We start from the raw sequence: 24,158 nt of genomic DNA on the forward strand, positions 1-24,158 counted from the left end.
TCTCTCATGCCTTGAGGTTAAATATATCCACAGGTTAATTTGCTAGGGAAATAAAAGTTTGTAAACCAAAGGATGTGAATGTTGATGATTGGATTATTAATTAAGTATTGATTAATGTACTTATTTACTATTAGTGGCACATTATTTGGTTTGCAAATTTGGTTTAAAAATCAATAATGTTATTCATACCATGTTTTTATACCACTTTATGTGGCATCTAATGTGGACAGCCACATCATTCAAATTAATCAAATTTTTAAATTTAGTTAAACATTATTTAATAAAGTAGTAACTAGAAAAATTTGGTTAATTAAATGATAATTGTGGTATACGAAAAAAATTTCTCCTTCCTTCCCCTTTCCTAAATGGCTGCTTCTCTTAAATCTGCAATTGGGTTTCCCCAACTGAAGAAACCAAAAACCCAGTGCTTCTTTGCTCTCCGGATCAAGTATCCACCGTTTCGACTTTGCTCCAATGGCGGCTCTCACCGCCTCCCCAGCTGGGTTTTGAAAATTTTCATCATTTGGTGTGTTATTTTCTACAATTTTGTTCTCTCATTTGAATCCCCATTGAAAAATTTGCAAAACCCACCAAATCTCATGCCTTTCTATACCCAACGAAATCTGGCTTCATAAAGTTTCATGATTCGGTCTGCTTGTTCTACACGTTTTGTTCTTTCATTTGAATCCCTGTTGAAAAACTTGCAAAACCCACCAAATTCATGGTTTTATACCCAATGAAAAATTATCAAAACCCAAGGAAATGAAAGAGAAAGACCTTTCGTTTACCACAATCATCATTCAATTAACTAATTTTTCTTAATTATTAGTTTATTAAATAATGAACTAAATTAAAAAAATTGATTAATTCAAATGATGTGGTTGTCCACATCAAATGTCATTTAAGGTAGTATGGAAATGAGGTACAAAAACATGGTATGAATAGCATTACTGTTTAATTAAGTGTTAATTAATATGCTTATTTACTAATAGTGGCATATCATTTGGTTTGCAAATTTAGTTTAAAAATTTAGCCTTCCTACCATTATCCTTATCGATATTAATATGTTCTCTAGTTATAATTTGGGTCTCACCTTCCGACAGTCTTTCTTTGTAGTGACTAGTTTTATACATATCCAATAAGAATAAGGTAAGGTAAGGTTTGGTACTGCTTAAATTATTTTAAAAGCAGGGATGAAAAAAAGTTGGAGTAAAATTTGTGTTTGGTAACTCTGCTTATTTTCAAAGTCACGGTTATTTTAAGCTAAAAAGTGGCAAAAAGCAGAAGTAGCAAAATTGCTGCTTTCAAAACTAGCTTTTTTTTTCAAGGAGGTGGGTTAAACTTTGACAATCTCAAAAATACCCTCCTCCGTTTCTCCTTCTTGCTGGGTTGAAGATCGAATCTTCATAGTTAATATTCTTATTTCGCCGGATTTCAAATTTCAAAATTGAAATCCCATTGGAGTATTTTTCAACTTGTCGTCGCATCGCAAACCAAAGAAACAAATCCAAAACCCAGCTGCCAAAAACCATCAACAAAAACCATCAAGTGATCAATGAACATTTTCACACAACAAATCTTCATAGCAAGCTCCTTCTGCAACTCCAAGAGGAAGGTGGATCGGAAAGTAATGGGACAAGTAGAGGATGGCAGAGGAGATGGGTGGTTTGTGAGAGCTTGCAGACGCCATGGATGGCAGAGGAGATGAAATTGGGTTCTCAAATTTTCTTATCCCCAACACCCAAAACACAATTCCCGTAACCCAAACTTGGGGTTAAATTCGTAGGGGTGGAGATGATGATAATATGGTGGTGAGATGGATGAGTCGATATTATACTATATATTTTACCCTAATCTTAGTAATAATTTATTGATTATTATGTGCGAATTTTGATACTTTGAATTATATTTCTAATGTAAGACATTCAACTTCCTCTAGAGCAAAAAGTAATCAAACGGATTTGGAGTAATTCTAATTGGAGGATGTTTGTGATTCTTTCAAGATGATTGTATCAAATTTTCAGATTTTTCTACATAGCCGTTTGACCGTGGCGATGAACTAAAGGCCCAGCGCACAGCTTTCTCATATTGATGTTTCTAGACGTTTTGGATATTTTGGAGGTCAACCAGGCATATTTTGAGAAAGATTCCTTCTGAGGATTTGTAGGGGACGACTTAAGCTTTCAAAAGAGATATTTTGGGACCAAATCGGAGTTGATTTGGTCAGTCAAAAGTCTGATTTTCTGAGAAGTCTGAATTTTAGTTCAAATAGGAAACCTTTTTATTTTCTGTTTTATTATTTAATTATGTTTCCTAGTTTTAGTCTAAGACTTTTTAGAGTTTTATTTTGTATTAGTATAAATAAGATATTTAGTTATTAGGGGGAAAAAGGGAGAAAACGCTCGCACACTTTAGAGAGCTTTTGGATTCAAGATTATTTTCAAGGTGTTTTCTATCCTTGTTTTTAATAATATTTCGTTGTATGATTGCTAGTAGCTAAATTCCGTTTGCTAGGGTATGGCCACGAGCCTTAGCAAGAATATATAGTTTCTTTTCAATTTGCTTATGATATTATGCATGCAAATTTGAATTATTAATCACCGGTTTAAACTATCTATTTGTCTTAATGCTTAGCTACCATTAGGATCTTTAGAAAAGTAATTTGATGCAATTTTGGTCGGAGGTCGGTCCCTGAAATTGACAAAGGCTTCTTGTGATTAATATGTGCAAGTTTACTTAGGATGAATACAAAGTCTTAAGGGTTGTATGGTTTTTCAAAATGTTTCACAAAGCTTAATGAGTCATGCATGTTTAGATTTGATTTGAATATCACAGACGGGTTGCATGTTTGATATACGCTCTATGTTGGGGGTCCAAGTAGGCATATATTAGGAAAACCTAACCTTCAAAATATGCATATGTAATTCATAAGTAATTGGAAGAACTACATAGAATTGTTAAGGTGATGGCGGATGTGACATCCCACATCGCCTAGGGGAGTGATCCTTATATGTATATTCTCATCCCTACCTAGCACGAGGCATTTTGGGAGTTCACTGGCTTCGGGTTCCGTAGGAACTCCGAAGTTAAGCGAGAGGGGGGCTAGAGCAATCCCATGATGAGTGACCCACTGGGAAGTTGCTCATGAGTTCCCAAAAACAAAACCGTGAGGGAATGGTAAGCCCAAAGCGGACAATATCGTGCTACGGTGGTGGAGCGGGTCCGAGAAGTGGTCCGGCCCGGGTCGGGATGTGACAGCGGAACGCTAGGTTTTTACAATTTAATTTTCAAAAATTGTTTTCTTTTAGTTTATTTTATTTTGTCACTTTATTTAATTATTTTCTATTAAATTCGTTTTTATTATTTGAAATAACAAAATCACCTTTTTCCAAAACTTTGTTTTAAGTAATTAATTAAGATTTGATTTGATACAAATTATTCATTCAATCCCTGAGGAGAACGACCTTGCTAGAGCCGACTATACTACAATTACCTTGTACTCTTGCAAGTATTTAAAGTGTTTTTATCCCTACTTTTGCAGATGGTAAAATCCCTATCAAGATGGTTTGAGATCGAAGGTTTGTGTGTAGCGTTGTCTCGATGGAGGAGAGAGTGCAGAGAGAGAGCTGAGAGTTTTTGAGAGAGTTCAGGAGTGTAGAGGGAAAGGAAGACACGGGGATTAGGGAAATGGGATGTGGGCCCCACGGCCACACAAAATCCTCACATAAAAATAGTAATATTAAATAAAATATCATAATAATAATATACTATTATACCCTTTTTGGTCATTTCACACAGTCACATCTGTTTTACATAAAATTTTACCAAACACTATAATATTGCTTTTTTTTTTTTTTCCAAAAGCACTTTTACAAAAAAGTTTACCAAACACTCTGTCACTTTATTTTACAGCTGTTTATTCTCATAGCACAACAGAAGCAGTTTTTTTTTTTAAACACAGCAATACCAAACTAGCCCTAAGTCTCCAAATTTAGTTTCTCGGATATTTTTTTTTCCAGGGTCATCATCTCGAACCTCAAGACTTAGGCACAATCAAAGTCATGATCATATAGCAATGAAACCGGGTATTTATCATTTATAGCCAAAATTTAGCACACAAATTCATTAATATCAGTTTTTATAAAACAATTCAAATATAGCCAAAAATTCACTTGAATAGACCCAACTACCCTCAAAATTAAAACTTAATTATACCTAAAACCAAAACCTAATTAAGCATTGTTGTTCCCCAGTAACATTGCTGCCATATTGGGATCCAGAAGTAGCAGCATCAATTTTCTTATACTTTGGATTCGAATCGTCATATATATGATTCTCCTCACAGAAGAAGCCAATCACCATAAAATCGATCTAAAATATTTTCATCTTCCAATGCACTTCTCTGGAGTGGTTTGCTACAAAGACCTTCCTCTGCCTACCTCTTTTTCTTTTTGCCTTTTACAGATCCATAATAAAATTGATTCACCGGTTGTGCATATATTATGCTTAATTTCCCTTAATTAAATGCCTAATTTGGGTAACCCTCTACTTAAGAGATCATATGCAGAATGCATAAGAACATGCAATCGCAGTTTCATAAAAAATAATTACCTGCCGAATAATATTTAAAAAATATCTAGAAGTTATAGTTCTAACAAAATTTTCTAATAAATATCAATTAATTATCACACAAGAATAGTAAAAAATTGTAGTTATGTGAAATTTTTATCATGATCTTCATTGTAGGCTTGTAAGTTAAGAAATGAAATTTGATAATTTGATTGACTTAATTTCCATTAAAATAAATACCTTTTTATTAAATGTTTAATTTCATCAGGCTCCTCTTTCTATCTTTTCGGATTCGAATTGAGATATGAAAATAATTAAACCCTAAAATGAAAAAGAACAGAAAGAGAATCTCTTTGGTGTTTGTTTTCTATTTTGAGGGTAATTTGGTATATTGATGTGAGGTTTTGGCTATAAATGATAGTTTTTATAAAAACTGACAATTTTGAATTTAAGACATAAATTTTGGCTATAAACGATAATTTCTCAATGAAACCCCAGCTCAATCTCAATTTCGACATTAATAATAAGAGGATTCATGCGTCGGTGCTCATTAGACCTATAAATAGACCTCCAAATTCAAAGCTTTTGCAATATCCTGAATCTGCTTAATCATAATTGCTTCATTAGTATCATCACAAAACACCCTTTCTCTCTTCAATCACTTTCCTCGTCCTCCTTTCTCTCCTCTCCCAAGCAACATCGTCAGAAACACACAACCAAAAAACTCCACCATTCAAGTTCCTTAACCATCTCAAGGGCTGTCACAAGGGTGACAAAGTCCAATGCATCCAAGACCTAAAAAAGTACATTGAAAAATTTGGATATTTGAATAGCTATTCCGATAATGATGACTTCGACGACATCTTGGAGTCGGCGATCAAAACCTACCAAGTCAATTACCACCTCAAGGCTACCGGAACATTGGATGCCAAAACAGTGTCGAGAATGACGATGCCATGGTGTGGTGTCCCAGATATCATTAATGGTACCACCTCCATGCGATCGGGAAAGAAAAGGCAACCTCATCACCGTGGCTGATGCGGGAGGCAGACCTTAAACAAAACAATTTGAAGACCATTATGATGCATTGGAATAATAAGGCTGTGTATTTTAATGACATAGGAACTTGTTAAGTCATTTTTAGAGAGTTTCTTAGGAAGTTGTAGTAAATTTATGTTCCTTTATCTTGAGTTCCTTTAAATATTGAGCTCCTTTGACTTGGTCGTGTGAGCCTTTGACTTGGTCGTGTGAGCGAATCCACGATTAGCGACGTGAACAAGTTCCGTTGCCCCTGGTTGAGCGAATCCCAGGTTATCTATTCCCCTCTCATCGATACCTTTGGTTTTGTCCTGCACCAAGTGGTATCAGAGTGGGTTTTCAGATTTTTATCTGAAATCCTGGTGGTAGCAATGCGCACATCATCTGTGTTCGTCCTCAAAACGAACTCAGTTCCCGTGATTTTTATCTAGAGAGTCATACATCACTGCAAATCTGTGGAAGTCTAGTTTCCAACGTAACAAACCATGCATCAAACCGAATTTTGTGTGTGCAAATATCGGCAAAACACCACAGAGCATCAGTGATGTCGCGAAAACAAAATCAGTTCTCTTGCGGGTTAGTTTTCGATTTGGTTAAGCATTTCTCAACCTTCATGCCATATGTCATTTGAAAGCCCTTCCAGTCTAGTTTCTAAATTCTCAAGCAATTCCTCAATCCGTTATTTCTGCAAAACAATATCTTCAATTTACTAAAGCATGTTGCTACCTCCAGTAAATGAGGTTGGATGGATTCTAGAAATGGTTGTCTTTGATTTTTCAGGAGATGATTTTCTAAATCTCAATCTTCCTCCAAATTTTGATCATTGTCCAGATGGTTCATGTGAGATTTGTTGTGCATGTAATGAGGTTGAAAAACGTTCCAAAATGGAGTTTGGTACGAAAGGGGAATATACAGAAAGCAGTGATGTAATCAATAACTTGGCTGAATGGGATTCCGTCCTAGTTTATGATCAATACGAGGGCAATGAAGATATGGTTGAAGAGTTCCATGGACAACTATTTAATGGAGTACAAGCTCTTAATATCCATAGCATTCATGATCCTTCTTGGGACAGTTTCGTTGCTCAAGATACGAGAGGAGAGCTCCTTGATAGAAGAACTTTTCAACACAATTTGAATTCTCTTGGCTCATTTGAAATAGTGATTTGGAAGCACTATTCCAAGGTGATTATTTTCAAGAAGAAAAGATTAATTTGTGCATGGTCTATAGGAACTTGGAAAATTTTGGTGCTAAATTGGATATTGTGGAACATCTTGGTTGGACATCCAAAAGATCGAGGGAAAAAAAAAAAAAAAAAGAGGTCAATTGAAACTCAAGGACGAGTTTTTTCGAGAAAAGGAGAATGATGCAGGAGGCAGACCTTGAAGAAAACAATTTGAAGACCACTATAATGCATTGCAATAATAAGGCTGTGTATTTTAACGACATAGAAACTTGTTAAGTCATTTTTAGAGAGTTTCTTAGGAAGTTGTAGTATATTTATGTTCCTTTATCTTGAGTTCCTTTAAATATTGATGTATCAAAAGCCTTTGGGGCTAGACTTGAATGAATTAAAATATTATTTGTTTTGTGCATTTGAAGTGAGTTGTTTCTCCTTCTAAAATCAAGCATTTGGCTTGGTAATGTAAGCGAATCCATGATTAGTGACGTGATCAAATTCTGTGGCCCCTCGTTGAGCGAATCCCAGGTTATCTATTCCCCTCTCCTCGTTCTGTCCTGCATCAGTGGCGGACATGGTTCGACTCACACAGTTGCTCATTTTTCTTTCTTCTCCGGAAACCCTAAATGGCCTTCGTCCAAGTACCAACTCACCTATGCTTTTGATCAAAGCACCCCAGCTGAGGCTCAGGCCGCAGTTGCACGAGCTTTTGAAACATGGGCAGGAAACACACACTTCTCGTTCAGTCAAGCCCAAAGCTACGAAAACGCGGATCTGAAGATCAGTTTTGGCAGGGGAGATCATGGAGATGGGAGCCCATTTGACGGCCGAGGTGGGACTCTTGCTCATGCATCTCCACCAACCAATGGGAGATTCCACTACGACGCGGATGAGCGGTGGGCTGTGGTGGCTGTGGAGGGTGCTTATGACTTGGAAACCGTGGCTTTGCATGAAATCGGGCATCTTCTTGGGCTAGGACATAGCTCTGTTGAAGGAGCTGTCATGTCTTCCGGTGTTCGTACTGGATTTACCCAAAGTTTGCATGCGGATGATATTCAAGGAATTAAAGCTTTATCTAACACCCGATGATCAGATAATCAAAAGTACTAGAGGATAAATAATTAGAGTTCAGCAAAAGTCAACTTTTCATACTTTTTCTTTCCTTTATCAAATAATTAAGGTGCCTCATCTGGAGTGTACTGAGATTCGCATTACATTATTGCATAAATAAAGTTGTAATAGCATATTTATGCTGAAAATTTGATTTCTATTTCAAAGTTGTGAATTTTCTTTTTATATATTTTAATGTTTGAACATTTTATTAACTTTTTATTTTTTTAGTAAACCATTGATTTGTTATGGTTTGAAGAATAAATTATTATTGAGTTCGTCATTTACTAGATTCAAACTTAGGATGTGTCACTTACAAGTGTAGTGAAATATCCTAAACCGTAGCAACTTTGATGATTAAGTTGAAAGATTATGTAAGAGGAGGTTCAGTATTTTACTTTAGTGTTATTTCCATTTTACTACCCGAACTATGGTTGCAAACTGTAAAGCGTAATTAGTCCTAAGCTACTGAAGCCGGCCCACAGTGTAGATATAAATTTGAAAACAAACAAAAAATAATAATACAGAAGAGGTGATATGAATGTGATAAGAAAAATGTGGTGAAACTTGAAAGTAGTATTTTTGGTCAAATGCCAATTTCAACGCTCAAAATCCTTTCTCTTCGAGATGCATTTCTATAAAGTTGGCACGCTCTTAAAATTAAAAAGTATTACTTTTACTACATTTCTATAACGAACACTGACCAAACTTGCATAAGGGTACAATCAATTTGTTACTTGTTTTGCAGTGGTACAACAGAAACAAACAAGGTATGAGGTACTCTTCTGTGCATATCTGGGTTGAATACTTGAAAGCTGCAAGTTCCCAGAAAAGAGGCAAATTGAAGCCATTCCCACCGTTACTAACCAGAAAACAAAATTGGCTCAAATGAATATAAATTAATTGTTAAACTCGTCAATTTATTCTCGTAAAAAAAAAAATGTTATTGGCATTGCAAAAACAACATTTTGCAACCAAACTTTCTATAATTAGAAGAAAAAAAAAATCCTTTAGAGGAGTGTAGAATGAGGTTTTTAGAGTGTTAATAACAGTTCAAAAAAAAAATGGCAACATTAATTATTGGCATCATAGAGAACAAACATGACATAACTATATGATGTCGGTGCTTGTTTTTAAGACTATCAAACGGTGGCCTGGTGGTTGGAGCGAATTTCAGGTCTGGATATCACGACGCTCATCTTGGGTAAGATTCTTGGCGCTAGTGAAACACACACGATGGTAGCTACGAGATGGTAGCTCAGCTGGTCCCTTTTTTTTCATTAAAAAAAATATTTGGTCTTTTTAAAAATGATTATTTTAGGTAATTTTAGAAATCTGATGTGGTTACACCTGCGCGTCACGCATGAACATATTCCAAATTGAAGTGCATGGATTTGGAAGAAATGTGCCCAAAACGACGTTTTAACTCGCACCCAAAATCATCTCTGATCTCCAATTGAGAAACTGGTAGACGCATTAGAAATGTTTAAAGAGAAATGTTAAAGAGATTCTCTTAAAGTGGCACTTTTTATGGACTTTCTTCCATTTCACAGTTTAACGTCAATTCTCGTGTCAACATTATAAAATATTGTGAAAAAACATAAGGTAGTAAAAAGTCCACGGAGAATTCCAATTTTAAAAATCTTGATTTTTAGGCCTCTTTCTCATCCATTGTGGTATTTATACGCCTTATTCTCATAGAGTGTATGACCCTTCGCCTTTTGAGTTTACAGATGGACATTCTACTCCAAAATAGTTAATACCTTTTAAAAAAAAATTATTTTAAAGGTTAGATCTTGCTTTAGTCTTCCACCAATCACTCTCCCAGATTGATTAGTTTATATACCTAACTTATAAGAGTGGGTCTACATTTTAAAATTTTACTTGTGTTGTTCTTAGTTTTTTCTTCACGGCCGTAGTTTCTCGAAAAGACCTCGTTACAGTCAAAGTCATCATCATTTGACTATGGAAGACCCAACTCAATCTTGATTTAATTGGCGATTAGTTAACGAGAATTTTATCATTAATTATAACTCAACAAATTTTGTTATAGTGATATACGTATTGCTATATTGCTTTCAATTTCATTGATATTTGTCTATTACCTACTGATTTTTTTCCCCAACGTATACAAATTATCAATGAGATTCTTCTAACTTCATGAACGTAGCCCAATTTATGATGAACTACGTACATTTTGCATCAACTTCTGTATTATTATCTCTTTACATATCACCATCACATAGTGACCGGATCACTCTTACGAAGGTCACTACACAACACTTTACGTTGACCCAAGATCCACGAGATTTTGTGCATGAACAGATACTTTTTAAGAAATGTGTGGATGTCTAGTCTTCTATCTGTTGAACGTGTTAATTTTGATGTTTAAGGAACAGAACTATATTATGCAACGATCATGCTCTGCTGAACAACTTTCCTAATTCCTAATTCAGTAGTAAATCTTTGTGAAACTCCACTGCATATAATGTATAGTCAATTTGTTTTGTATTTACAGTCAATTCTGTATATATCCTGCAATTTCCGATGAAAATTATGCAGGGAAAACTCAAGTCATTTCCACCATTTGTTTCTTATTAAACGGCAAACAAAAGGGCAACTTGAATATGATACGTTAATTACAATAATGTGTGAACTTATATTGTCAACCGATTTTATGATGGATGTTTAACTTTTTTTTTTTTTTTATGGCATAGGAGCAGGTTGTCTTACATGTGAAACTCAATGACCACACATACTCCAATTCACCCGATTTGTATTGCCCATGAATTAGGCTTGAAAAATCTCCACACAAGAAAGAGTGTGTGTTAGAGAAATTTTATAACATATGCTTGTTACAATTGGTACACATTTTTTTTTTCTTTTGCTTTTAATATATTAAGTCTTGTACAATGTCGAGGATTGAATTGATTGAAATAGAATTGTCACTAAACTTGTCAATCTATGTTGAACGAAAATTAGAAAGCCAAGTAAAAACCAAATCCAAGTTTTTAGGTTAAAAATGTATTAGTCCCTCCCCATTCTACTATTTTTTTTTTTAAATTATGAAGTACATTGTTCTTCCTTTAATTTGAACAAAATATAAAAATTAGTGCCCATTTCTTTGTAGCTAGCAATTCATCCAACCAAAGCATATCCTAAACGCCAACCCCAAACTTCATTCCACCGTACACCAAAGAAGCTCTATTTCATTTAAATCTTTTATTTTGCCAGAATTTATAGGAGAGTTTTTTCAGTATGATTGGAACACTAGGTTGTGCATCATATGTCGCGATGCAAGTGGAGAGAAGTTTCTTTTTCAAGTGTCATTTCACTTTTATAATGACATACGGCAATACGTACCTCCATTTTTTCCATGACATTTCACTTATTTACTAATAGTGACACATCATTTGATTTGCAAATTTAGTTTAAAATTTTAGTCTCCCTACCATTATCCTTATCAATATTTATATGTTCTCTAGTTATAATTTAGGTCTCACCTTCCGACAGTCTCTCTTTGTAGTGACTAGTTTTATACGTATCCAATAAGAATAAGTCTCCAAATTTTGTTCCTCGGAAATTTTTTTTTTCCAGGGTCATCATCTCGAACCTCAAGACTTAGGCACAGTCAAAGTCATGATCATATAGCTATGAAACCCCAGCTCAATCTCAATTTCGACATTAATAATAAGAGGACTTATGGGCCGGTGCTCATTAGACCTATAAATAGACCTCCAAATGCAAAGCTTTTGCAACATCCTGAATCTGCTTAATCATAAGTGCTTTACTAGTATAATCAATGGCATCACAAAACACCCTTTCTCTCTTCACAGTCACTCTCCTCGTCCTCCTTTCTCTCCTCTCCCAAGCAACATCGTCAGAAACACACAACCAAAAAACTCCACCATTCGGGTTCCTTAACCATCTCAAGGGCTGTCACAAGGGTGACAAAGTCCAAGGCATCCAAGACCTAAAAAAGTACCTTGAAAAATTTGGATATTTGAATAGCTATTCCGATAATGATGACTTCGACGACATCTTGGAGTCGGCGATCAAAACCTACCAAGTCAATTACCACCTCAAGGCTACCGGAACATTGGATGCCAAAACAGTGTCGAGAATGACGATGCCACGGTGTGGTGTCCCAGATATCATTAATGGTACCACCTCCATGCGATCGGGAAAGAAAAGGCAACCTCATCACCGTGGCGGACATGTTTCGACTCACACAGTTGCTCATTTTTCTTTCTTCTCCGGAAACCCTAAATGGCCTTCGTCTAAGTACCAACTCACCTATGCTTTTGATCAAAGCACCCCAGCTGAGGCTCAGGCCGCAGTTGCACGAGCTTTTGCAACATGGGCAGGAAACACACACTTCTCGTTCAGTCAAGCCCAAAGCTACGAAAACGCGGATCTGAAGATCAGTTTTGGCAGGGGAGATCATGGAGATGGGAGCCCATTTGACGGCCGAGGTGGGACTCTTGCTCATGCATCTCCACCAACCAATGGGATATTCCACTACGACGCTGATGAGCCGTGGGCTGTGGGGGCTGTGGAGGGTGCTTATGACTTGGAAACCGTGGCTTTGCATGAAATCGGGCATCTGCTTGGGCTAGGACATAGCTCCGTTGAGGGAGCTGTCATGTCTTCGAGTGTTCGTACTGGATATACCCAAAGTTTGCATGCGGATGATATTCAAGGAATTAAAGCTTTATATAACACCTGATGATTAGATAATCAAAAGTATACTAGAGGATAAATAATTAAAGTTCAGCAAAAGTCAACTGTTCACACTTTTTCTTTCTTTTATCAAATAACTATGGTGCCTCATCTGGAGTGTACTGAGATTCGCAATACATTATTGCATCAATAAAGTTGTAATAGCATATATATATGCTGAAAATTTGATTTCTTTTTCAAAGTTATGAATTTTCTTTTTATATATTTTAATGTCTAAACGTTTTAATAACTTTTTATTTTTTTTTAGTAAACCATAGATTTATTATGGTTTAAAGAATAAATTAGTATTGAATTCGTCATTTACCATATTCGAACTTAAGATGTGTCACTTACAAGTGTAGTTAGATATCCTAGACCGTAGCAACTTTGATGATTAAGTTGAAAGATTATATAAAAGCAGGTTCAATATTTTACTTTAATGTTATATCCATTTTACTACCCAAACTATGGATGCAAACTGGAAGGTGTAATTGGTCTTAAACTAGATGAAGCCGGCCCACACGTGTAGATATAAATTTTAAACAAAAAAAACATGATAATACGGAAGATATGATACATATGTGGTATAAAAAATGTAATGAAAAAGTAGCATTTTTGGTCAAATGCCAATTTCAACGCTCAGAATCCCTTCTCTCTCAAGATGCACGCATTCCTAGAAAGTCTGCACACTTGAAATTCAAAAATCCTACTCTTATCATATTTTTCATATGACATTTTTATCATCTCTCCATTGGAGATGGTACCCACATGCATTGGTGGACCCTACTTATGTTAGAAATGAGAAAGAAGTGTTATATGAAAAATATGATAAATATAGTATTAGTCCTTAAAATTAAATTCAAAATAACTAACACACAGAAGTCTGGAGATATACATGCCGCCATGCAAATAATTTTCATGCCAGTTTTAACGGAAAAAGCTATTGTGACCAAAATTGCAAAAGTAAGCACACACTAGCTAGAGCGGAAAATTGCTCAAATTACAGAGACCAAAGTGTAATTTGGCTATGTGTGTGTGTATATATACATACATATATATATATATATGTATGTATGTATGTATATGTATAGGAAGTCTTTAAGGAAAAGGATTCTCATTTTTTTTATAAAAATGGGAATTAGTTGTGGGATCCACACCACATCAAACTTTAAAGATCCGTACCGTCTATTTTTCAAGTTACACCTCATATATCATTCTTGCAAAATATTAGCCAAATCGGAAATATTTAAGACATCTATTGGGTTCAAAGAAATAAACGAATACTTTGTTATATAAGAAACAATGAAATTTGTTCTTGATAATTAAATAGGCAAATAGTTTTGGACTGAATTGAATATTTGTAAGAATGATCTATGAATTGAGACATACAAAATAGAAGGTTCGGATCGTTGAAATTCGATGTGGAGTGGGCCCCACACCTAATCCCCATTTTTTTAATGCAAATGATGATCTATAAGGTGCAACTTAAAAAATAGAATGTTCGGATCGTTAAAGTTCGATGTGGTGTGGACCACATAACTAATATCTATTTTTATAAAAAATAAAAAAAAAGGAAAAAAAAAAAAAAAAAGGGGATCTTTTCCCTTAAAGAATTGAATTGGAATAGAGTTGTCACTGAATTTATCAATGTATATATGTTGACAAGAAATTTGACAGCGAAGTTAAAAAAAAATGTGTTAGTCCTCCCCATCCTACTATTTTAGTATTTTTGTGAGATTTGGATAAAGTAAATTGTTTTTACTTTAAATTGGACAAAATATAAAAATTAGTATCCATTTCTTCTTAGCTAGCATTTCATCCAACTGAAGGTATCCTAAACGCCGACCCAAATTTCACCATGAGCCAGAGAAGTTCTATTTCATTTACATCTTTGATTTGGCCACCATTTCTAATATGTTACTTACCTCCAATTTTTCTCTGATACTTCCGTAGGCTTGACCAGAAAACCCTAATTTGAGGCATATGTGGAACTTAGACGGCCTTTTCTTTCTCATGTCTTTTTTTTTTTTTTAAACAAACGATATTATCTATACTATGAGGTGGTGGAGTTAGCTTAGCCTCACAATAGGCTAGCAATAATGTGAATCAAATTCGCATTTAACAAGAATCGAACCTAAAACTTCTTATTTATAAATGAAGAGGAATACCACTAAGCCGTCATTGTCTTGAGATTAGGTATATAATTAGTATGTTTTCTAGATATAATTTAGGCTCACCTTCCGAAAGTCTCTCTTTGGAGCGACTGGTATTATACGTATGTTCTGCAATAAGAAAAAGTCTCCAAAAAATTTTCCTCGGATTTTTTTTTCACGGGTCATCATCTCGAACCTCAAGACTTAGGCACAGTCAAAGTCATGATCATATAGCTATGAACCCCCAGCTCAATCTCAATTTGGACATTAATCATAAGAGGACTTAAGGGTTTTTTTTTTTTTTTTTTTTTTTTTTTAATTTTTCTTCAAAATAGAGATGATATGATGACATGCGGGATGAGGTTAAAAAAAAAGCAAATTTTAGTTTGTGCGAAATTACATTATTATTCATGATTTTATTTTATGTTTAAAAATCAAATTGACCACTTAGTACTACTATCTAGTGGTATTCCTCTTCACTTGTAAGTGAGAGGTCTTAAGTTCGATTCTCTCCAAATACGAATTTGAACCATAGTATTGCAGGTTAAGCCCATCCCCCTCCCTTTTAGTGTAATTAATATTGTTTGTTAAAAAAAAATCAAATTGTCTTTCACTCTTTTGGCTAACAAATAATTTTTGTAATAGTTAATTTAGATTAAAACTTAACTGAAAAGAACGGCAATAAATTATTAAAGTAAAAGAGGTGAGAAATCCCACTCAAACTAGGGTTTATATTCTAGTTGACCGCCACAGCCCCTAAGGCTAGGGTTCCCAATTCCCCACTGAAAATTTTATTCCAAGCCTTCTTCAAATTCCATTGAAATCTCTGTAAGTTGAGCGATAACCTTATCACGGGCAAGAATGAAGTCTTCTCACCAAAGGCACTCACCATTCGAAATAAGGCCCCGGGACTCCAGGAGTTGCGATGGTACTGCCAGATGTGACAGAAGGGATGTGCAGACCATAACGGATTCAAGTGCCACTGCATGAGTGAAAGCCACCAGCGGCAGATGCAGATCTTCGGCGAAAACGCCAATCGCATCGTCCATGTCTACTCGGAAGAGTTCGAGTGGAGTTTTCTTGACCTGATAAAGTGAAGCTACAGGTTCAGCCGCATTGCCGCCACGTTTGTCTACAACGAGTACATCAAGGACCGTCATCACGTGCACATGAACTCGACCAAGTGGATGACGCTGACGAATTTTGTTAAGTATTTGGGGAGGAGTGGCAAGTGTAAGGCTGAGGAGATGTCGGACGTTTGGTTTATTATACGTAGAGTAGTGATCGAAGTTCCGATTCCGAGTCTCTTTTTAAGGAGAGGATGAAGAAGAAGTGGATTAGGGCGCGTATAGCGGAGGAAGAGAAGCAGGAGAGGAGGGAGATTAAGAGACGAATCGTGAAGGTTACTCAGTCGTCGATGCCTATAGCTGTTGGCAATGGGTTTAATCAGGGCTCGCAATCGAGTCGGGATATGAAAGTTGGGATGAGTAGGGTTAAGATTGGTTTTACGCTTGGGTGCTCGAAGAGAAGGAGAGGATTATGTGTTAGGAGTTAAGCAGGCAGAGGTTGCGAAGGTAGTGATCGCGAGGGGCAAACAGAGGATCAAACGCATGGTCTCTGGCAGTGGACACAAATGAGTACTTTGGCGCTAAGGTGATAGACAAGGGTGTGTATGAAGTGATGGTAGAGTCCTTGAACCTGTTGAGTATGACGTACTATATTTGTAAACTTGCCCGATGAATTTGATACAACAATTGTTTCATGGAATCGATCATCTGCGTGCATTTCAGTTATGTTACCCTGTTTTGAAACCTAGTTTAATAATGTTACTCTAGTTTGATGGAGCATTTAGATTTTACGGCTTAAACAAAATTCTTCTAAGATTTTAACCTGAATGGTTTTTTGATTCTAATTCAAGTCCCAAAATTAGGATCCTATTTTGTTATACTTTTGTCGCCCTTGACCGGTTCGGAAGCTCTATTTGACTATTTCATTTACATCTTTGATATTAACTCCTCAATTTCTAGGATATTATACGTATCTCCATTTTTCTACGAAGATCCATTCTTTCTTTGACGCATGCTTGGCGTCTTGTCTCTCATCAAGTTCTCGTTGTTATCCCAGCCCAAATTTCATACCACCATTAACAAGTTCAGAAGCTCTATTTCATTTAGATCTTTGATTTTGCCTCCATAATTTATAGGATATTCATTACGTACCTCCATTTTTTTTTTTGGTACTTCATTTTTTTTACTCTATAGTACTACATTTGAAACGTTAGGTCAGACAACCCTAATTTTGACGCATATGTGGAATTTAGGGATTCAGGCCTTTGTCTCCCTCATGCCATTAGGTTAGGTGTATTAATATATTTGAAATTATAATGAGATCCATGTCCTTCATTTTATATGTGGCCTTTCTGTGACTTTTATCATTGATTGATACGTGTTAAGTTTATGACAATAAAATTAAGAAGTGTTAAGTTTTTTTTAACACGTGTCAATTAATAACAGGAATCACATAGGCTACACATAAAATAAGTGAGAACATTTGAAAGTCATATTCTAGTTATACTTAATTTATTCTTCCGACGGTCTCTCTCTTTGACTTACTGGTTTAATACATAGGAAAACTAATGAAAAGAGCTTGAAAATTTTGAGTTTTAACGATAAAGACAAAATAGAGGGTAAAGTGAATAGTACTAGGTTTGACTTTTTAATGTAAAAATGTGGTTTTTCGTTAAAGTGAACAGTACCGCGGACTTTTCGTTAAAACTCCCAATACATAGCACTAAGAATTAGTCTCCAAAACCTTTGACTTACTGGTTTAATACATAGCACTAAGAATTAGTCTCCTAATTTTTTGGAGAGATTTTCAGTGTGACTGGTACGCGGGGTGGTACACCACGTGTCATTATACAAATAGTAGGATATATGTGCTAAAAAGTTAATAACTTAAAAATTAAAATTTTCCACCACTTATATTAAAACACGTAGTGTACCACTTGTGTTCCCATCACAACTAAAAATTTCTTCTAATTTTGGTCCTCTGATTTATTAATTTTTTCTTGTGGTCCATCATCTCGAACATTGCAAGACTTAGCCACAGTCAAAGTCATCATCATATTACTATGGAAGACCCAGCTGAACCTCAATTTGGGCAATGATTTATCCGCGCTCATTAGACTTATAAATAGCCCTCCAAATACAAAGCTTTTGCAACATCCAGAATCTGCTTATTCATAAGTGCTTTTTAGTAGTTTACAATGGCTTCAAAAAGTAATCTCGCTATTTTCACAATCACTCTCCTCGTCGTCCTCCTTTCTCTGTTCTCCGAAGCAACGTCGTCAGGCACGTCCACAACAAAAAAAAATCACCATTCGAGTTTCTCAACCATCTCAAGGGGAGTCACAAGGGTGACAAGGTCCAAGGCATCCAAGATCTAAAAAAATACCTTGAAAATTTCGGATATTTAAATGGCCGTTCCGATAATGATGACTTCGACGACATATTGGAGTCGGCAATCAAAACCTACCAAGTCAATTACCACCTCAAAGCCACCGGGACATTAGATGCTAAAACCGTATCATAATGCTGCCACGATGTGGTGTGGCCGACATAATCAATGGCACCACTTCTATGCGATCGGGAAAGAAAAGGCAACCTCATCACCATGGCGGACATGGTTCGACTCACACGGTTGCCCATTTTTCTTTCTTCTCCGGAAACCCTATATGGCCTTCATCTAAGTACCATCTCACCTACGCTTTTGATCAAAGCACCCCAGCTGAGGCTCAGGCCGCAGTGGCGCGAGCTTTTGCAACATGGGCAGGAAACACACACTTCTCGTTCAGTCAAGCCCAAAGTTACGAGAACGCAGATCTGAAGATCAGTTTTGGTCGGAGTGATCATGGAGATGGGAATCCTTTTGATGGCCGCAGTGGGACTCTTGCTCATGCATTTGCACCGACCAATGGGAGATTCCACTATGATGCCGATGAGCCGTGGGCTGTGGGAGCTGTGGAGGGTGCTTATGACTTGGAAACCGTGGCTTTGCATGAAATCGGGCATCTGCTTGGGCTAGGACATAGCTCTGTTGAAGGAGCTGTCATGTCTTCCGGTGTTCGGACTGGATTTACCCAAAGTTTGCATGCGGATGATATTCAAGGAATTAAAGCTTTATATAGCACTTGATGATTAAATAATCAAAAGGACTAAAAATAAATAATTAAATTTCAGCAAAAGTCAACTTTTCATTTTTTTTTCCTTTATCCAATAATTAAGTTACCTCAGCTGGAGTGTACTGGGATTCGCAATACATTATTGCATCAATTAAAGTTGTAATAGCATGTATATGCTGGTTTAAATTTGATTTTTTTTCAATGTGATGAACTTTCTTTTTATAAATTTTAATTTCTAAGCGTGTTAATTTTTTCCAAACCATATATTTACGAAAAGAATAAATTTGTATCGAACTCGTTGTTTTGTCATATTTAAATTTAAGTCTGTCACTTCTAAGTATGGAGAAATATTTTAGACCGTAGTAATAACAACTTTGATGTCAAAGTTGAAAGATTATTTAAGAGCAGGTTCAATATTTTACTTTATTTTTATTTCCATTTTACTACCCAAACTATGGGTGCAAACTGAAAAGTGTAATTAGTCCTAAATTAAAACTTAAGGTTATTTAGCCAAGGGTCAATAGAACCTTTACTAATTAGCCATATACCAATGATCAATGTTTTTACTTGGACATAATAAATGAAATATTTATAATAATTATGCATAGGTCAATGAAGTATGCCGCATGGGTTTGGGCTATTTAGAAAATAACTGTTATACCCTTCTCTCTTTACTTTATTCATTTCCTTATCTCCTCCCCTCTTTTGTCCTTATCTACTCTTTTCTCCTGGCATTCTCACCATTCTCTCTCTTCACTCTCTCCCATCCTTCTCTTCGTCTCTCTTCTATCCTACTTTCTGTCTTTCTCATTGATGAAAAAGAAAAGGTCATTGGTGACAACGATGAGCACCAAATCCCAACACCTCAACGGATCAGCGAGAATGGTAACTTCATTGACACGATTCTTTCTAGAACCTTCAATGACCTCCACGAGATCCTGAAGCGGGGTGCCGACAGGGTCTGGGAATGAGTGGTCGCACTTGTACATCAGTTGCTGGTGAACCATGAAACAAACGCTGCAAGTCTGAATCCAAGTGTAAAAAATAGGAGTTGAGGTATGAAGCGTAGTAGGCGTGTAAGTGATGTGTGGGATTGACCTGATTTGAAATAAAAGAATTTACACGCTGCTTAGTTGCAGAGTTTAAATTTAAATGTAAAAACCATAACCATGGAACGGACACTACGTTGTAGTGTTTGAATCCAAATGTAACCAAATAAAAAATGTCTCGTGAGATGTGAAGTGTAGTAGGCATGTGACTATGCGTGGAAGTGACTTGATTAGAAATAAAAGAATTTGCATGTTGCTTAGTTGCAGAATGTAAATCCAAATGTAAAAATACAGAACCATAGAACGGAAATGCGTTGCAGTATATGATTCCAAATGTAAAACAGGAGTCACGCAAGGTACGACGTAGGAGGCGTGTGATTGACCTAATTGGAAAAAATTCACACGCTGCTAGCTATATATAGTGGCATTAATTAATAAATGTTGGTTAATTGAAGTGTTATAGTGTACCTTAAGGTCTCATTCACATATTTATGATTAAAATAAATTTGATTGATGTATTGTCAATGGATTTATAAAAAATTACCCTAAAACTTAATCAAAAAGGCAATAAATTATCAAGTAAGGAGGGTGTATTCAATTAGAATTCTAATAGAGTTTAATGAAAGAAAGGTCCTGATTCCGGGACGGAGCCATATGACGTGAGAGTGTCACGTACGGTTTCTTTGAGAAGGGTGTGATACCACCACCTATCAGGCCCGACGAGTGGTCCACTATTAACTCTCAAGTATTTCATGGGCTTTAATTGATTCACATAGAATCTGGTAAATTGTAAAAGGATTTGGTATAAATTTTGTTATGAAGTTCAATGCATTGTTATGAAGTCTAATAGTGACTGAGCAGTCTTTATTACAGATTCTAATAGTCATTGTTTTTCTTTTCTATCTTCCTCTCTCTCTTTTCTCCACTAGGCTTTGCATTCCTCAAACTCCATTAGCAATTGCCTCAACACAATCGATACCAACATAAACTTTTCTCAATTAGAGTTGCTAGAGTGACGGTCTTACCTGAGGTACTATTTGCTTCATGATCTATTCTAGCTCCCTTTCTTTGAGGGAGTTTTGTTATAGCAGGCTCTAAATTTGTGTCCAAGAAAAGTGAAGTGTAGAAGCTTGACTTGTGTTAGTATTGCCATTAATAACATAGTCCCCTATTATGGCACTTGTATTTTTTTTCCCACTCGATATGTTCTAGCATCAGTGTCTTCACCCAATCCAACCGAGTTGTTCCCAAAAGCTATTCCATTGCCAAATACAATTATCAAATATCGTAGTCTGGAAATCCCATCCAAATAGTCACTTTTGAGCTTTTTTCTGGCTAAACCATGGAGAATTAGCCATCGAGAAAATACCATTCTCTTAGTCTCGTTGAGAAGTATGATTTTTGTTTTTGAATCACTCGATTTCGTTGAGTATTGAAGAAGTTGTGAACGTTTAAAGTTTACCTAGTTTCCGGTGAGTTTTCCAGTTTTTCTGCTGATCAGTCACCTTTCAGGCTATTTTCCGGCCATCTTCAGCAACCATTGGGCTTCCAAATAGGTATAATCTTATTCTGCACTTTCCAATCTTTATTTTGATATATTATGGGTCGAATTTGGTTAAGAAATGATTGAGTTACAAAGCTTTGAAAATTGCCCAAACTTCCGGCCAAGAGCTATGGGACACTTAACGGAGTTTTTAACAGAATGACCAAAATAATGGATAGTGGACAATCTCATGGACCATTTCTATTGATTTTCAATCTTAGGGACCAAAGTAATGTGTTATGGACCATTGTTTTACATATTTCATTTATGTCTAATTGTACAAGTATGATTTTCATACGCCATTGTTTTACATATTTCATTGCTTACCGAATTAGGGCAGTGAGTTAGATTTAAGGTTGTAATGGTTTATTTCCATTTTTGTAGATGTCACAGCTTATTAGAAGCCAGAAGGCGATGATGAGTACACCTCGTTCGACGACTACATCTACTATTGCCGCCACTGCTCTGGTAGAGATGGACCATAGGCTGATGAATCCGATTAACCCGATTGGTCCTCCAGTCCCACAGGCGCTGACATCTTCAAATTCTTCAGTGGCGTTTCTTGTTAGCTCCCGACGTCCTCACCGGTGCCCCCACACTCCAGAGCAGATGTTGCCATCGAGATCCACAACTGATGCCTTAGGTCCACAGCCAGGTATATTATCCTAATTTACTCCCTCATTCCCATGTTAACTTAGTTTTGTTATTTTAGGTTCAGTTTGTTAAGTTATGTTATTTAAGGATTAAAAAGTTATTTTATACACATACACACACACACACACACACACACACACACACACATATATATATATATATATATATATATATATTGTTTATTGTTGTTATCGTTCCGAACCCGTTATTAAACAATTGTGATCATTGTGTTGGATACATATATTGTTTATGTTATTTTCAAGGTTATGGGAAATGTTTTAATTATAGGGAGGTTCTGCCAAAATTTTGGTAGGATTTTTTATTAGTTTTGGGTTAACGTTAATTTTTCATTTCTTTGCAGCCAAGAAAAACACCCGGGGACCATGTCGGCAATTGAAGACGGCGAATATCACTTGGGTGACCAATGATCGTATCACAATCGAATAGGATGAGCAACATTGGGCAACACCAATGGCAGAGCAGCATAGTGCATTGGTCCACGACATTGGGCATGTCGTGCAGACCTTTTACCCTATGCGGTGGAAGTCTTAGAAGGCAATCCGGAATGGGTGAAGAACACGGTGCGCAATCATTTGTCGGTAAGTATCGTCGCTTTTTAATGCTTATCATGTAAAATTTATATATTTATATTTATTAATGTCTTTTATTACTAATACTTTCATAATAATTGTTACATTGCAGACAAACTAATGACATTAACAAGGACATGTTGGAGTACCTCAATTGGCTCTTCTCCGAATGTTACAAACAATGGAAGAGTCACCTGCACTAGTATTTCGAGATATTTGATGATCCGCAAGTTGCTCTAGATGAGGGTTGCCCGAAGGAGTTCGAGGACCAAGAAGATAGTTGGGTTTGGCTCTACGATCATTTTCAGGAGCCGAGCTATGTGGTGCATTTTTAAATAGGACTTCTTTCATTCTACTTTTTTAATTTTTTTTTCTAATGTTTAGTACTTTTTTTTTCTTTAAATATTACAACTAATACGTTTATTTTGTGTATAACAGAAGAAGGCGAACAAGAGAATAAGACTATTCTCCACCATTCGGGTTCGAGGCCTTTCTCATATCGAATGGAGGCACGGCGGAAGGTATATATTACAACTTTCATTTCCAATATTAAAATGTCACTAAATTTTTTTTTTTTTTTTTTTTTTTGTTTCTGTACTAACATTTTCCTTATCTTTTTTTTATTTCAGGGGGGTTCAAAATTCCCGAAAATCGAAATTACACTTGTGCGATGAAGATATGTCATCATGCAAAACGATGCACGTCTTGCATGTATTATCGCACAAACATTTTCAAGACGAACAGTAGACGTCCCCAAAAATTTCTCGTCACAAAGCACACTTGTACCCTCTTATATCGTGCGACGAAAACCCTTGTCCGTATACCTTTCTTGCGATGGGCATTAAAGCATTGCGCAATCGTTTTGCTGCGCGACAAAACTGCACACGTTGTCGTGCAAGGTCTTTCTTCACAACCTTCGCGCGACAAATTCTGAGGGACTATTTATGCGTCGCCATAGGTTTTGTGTGACCTGGAAATGCTTTGCGCGACAAATACTCCCTCATCGCGCAAAGTGTTTAATGTAGTAGTGGAGGCAGATTGAGAGGGTTGCTCAGTCGTCGATGCTTGTAGTTGTGGGTAATGGGTTTGATCAAGGTTTGGAATCGAATCGGGATTTGAAAGTGGGGACGAGTAGGGTTAAGATTGGTTTCACGCTTGGGTCCTCGAAGAGAAAGAAAGGACTATGTGTTAGGAGTTAAGCAGGCAGAGCTGGTGACTTGTTAAGATAGTGATCAAAGACATGGTTGCTTGCGATGGACAAATGAGTACGTTCGGCTAAGGTGCAGATAGACAAGGGTGTGCATGAATTGATGGTAGAGTCCTTGAACGTGTTGAGTAGGACGCACTATATTTGTAAACTTTTGATACGA

General features: G+C 36.2%; 4 pseudogenes; all 4 read left to right on the forward strand.

The window, feature by feature from the left end:
* The first annotated feature begins 365 nt into the window (after positions 1–365).
* Positions 366–7,966, forward strand: LOC148689239 (metalloendoproteinase 2-MMP pseudogene; annotated as a pseudogene).
* A 3,673-nt stretch (positions 7,967–11,639) lies between these two features.
* On the forward strand, positions 11,640–12,840 carry LOC148689240 (metalloendoproteinase 2-MMP pseudogene; annotated as a pseudogene).
* Positions 12,841–15,122: 2,282 nt separating this feature from the next.
* On the forward strand, positions 15,123–16,327 carry LOC148689241 (KIN17-like protein pseudogene; annotated as a pseudogene).
* A 1,710-nt stretch (positions 16,328–18,037) lies between these two features.
* On the forward strand, positions 18,038–19,078 carry LOC148689242 (metalloendoproteinase 2-MMP pseudogene; annotated as a pseudogene).
* The last annotated feature ends 5,080 nt before the right edge of the window (positions 19,079–24,158 follow it).

This window comes from Pyrus communis, chromosome 17 (assembly GCF_041283825.1).
Source record: "Pyrus communis isolate YQ-2024b chromosome 17, ASM4128382v1, whole genome shotgun sequence".
NCBI classification, from domain to species: domain Eukaryota; kingdom Viridiplantae; phylum Streptophyta; class Magnoliopsida; order Rosales; family Rosaceae; genus Pyrus; species Pyrus communis.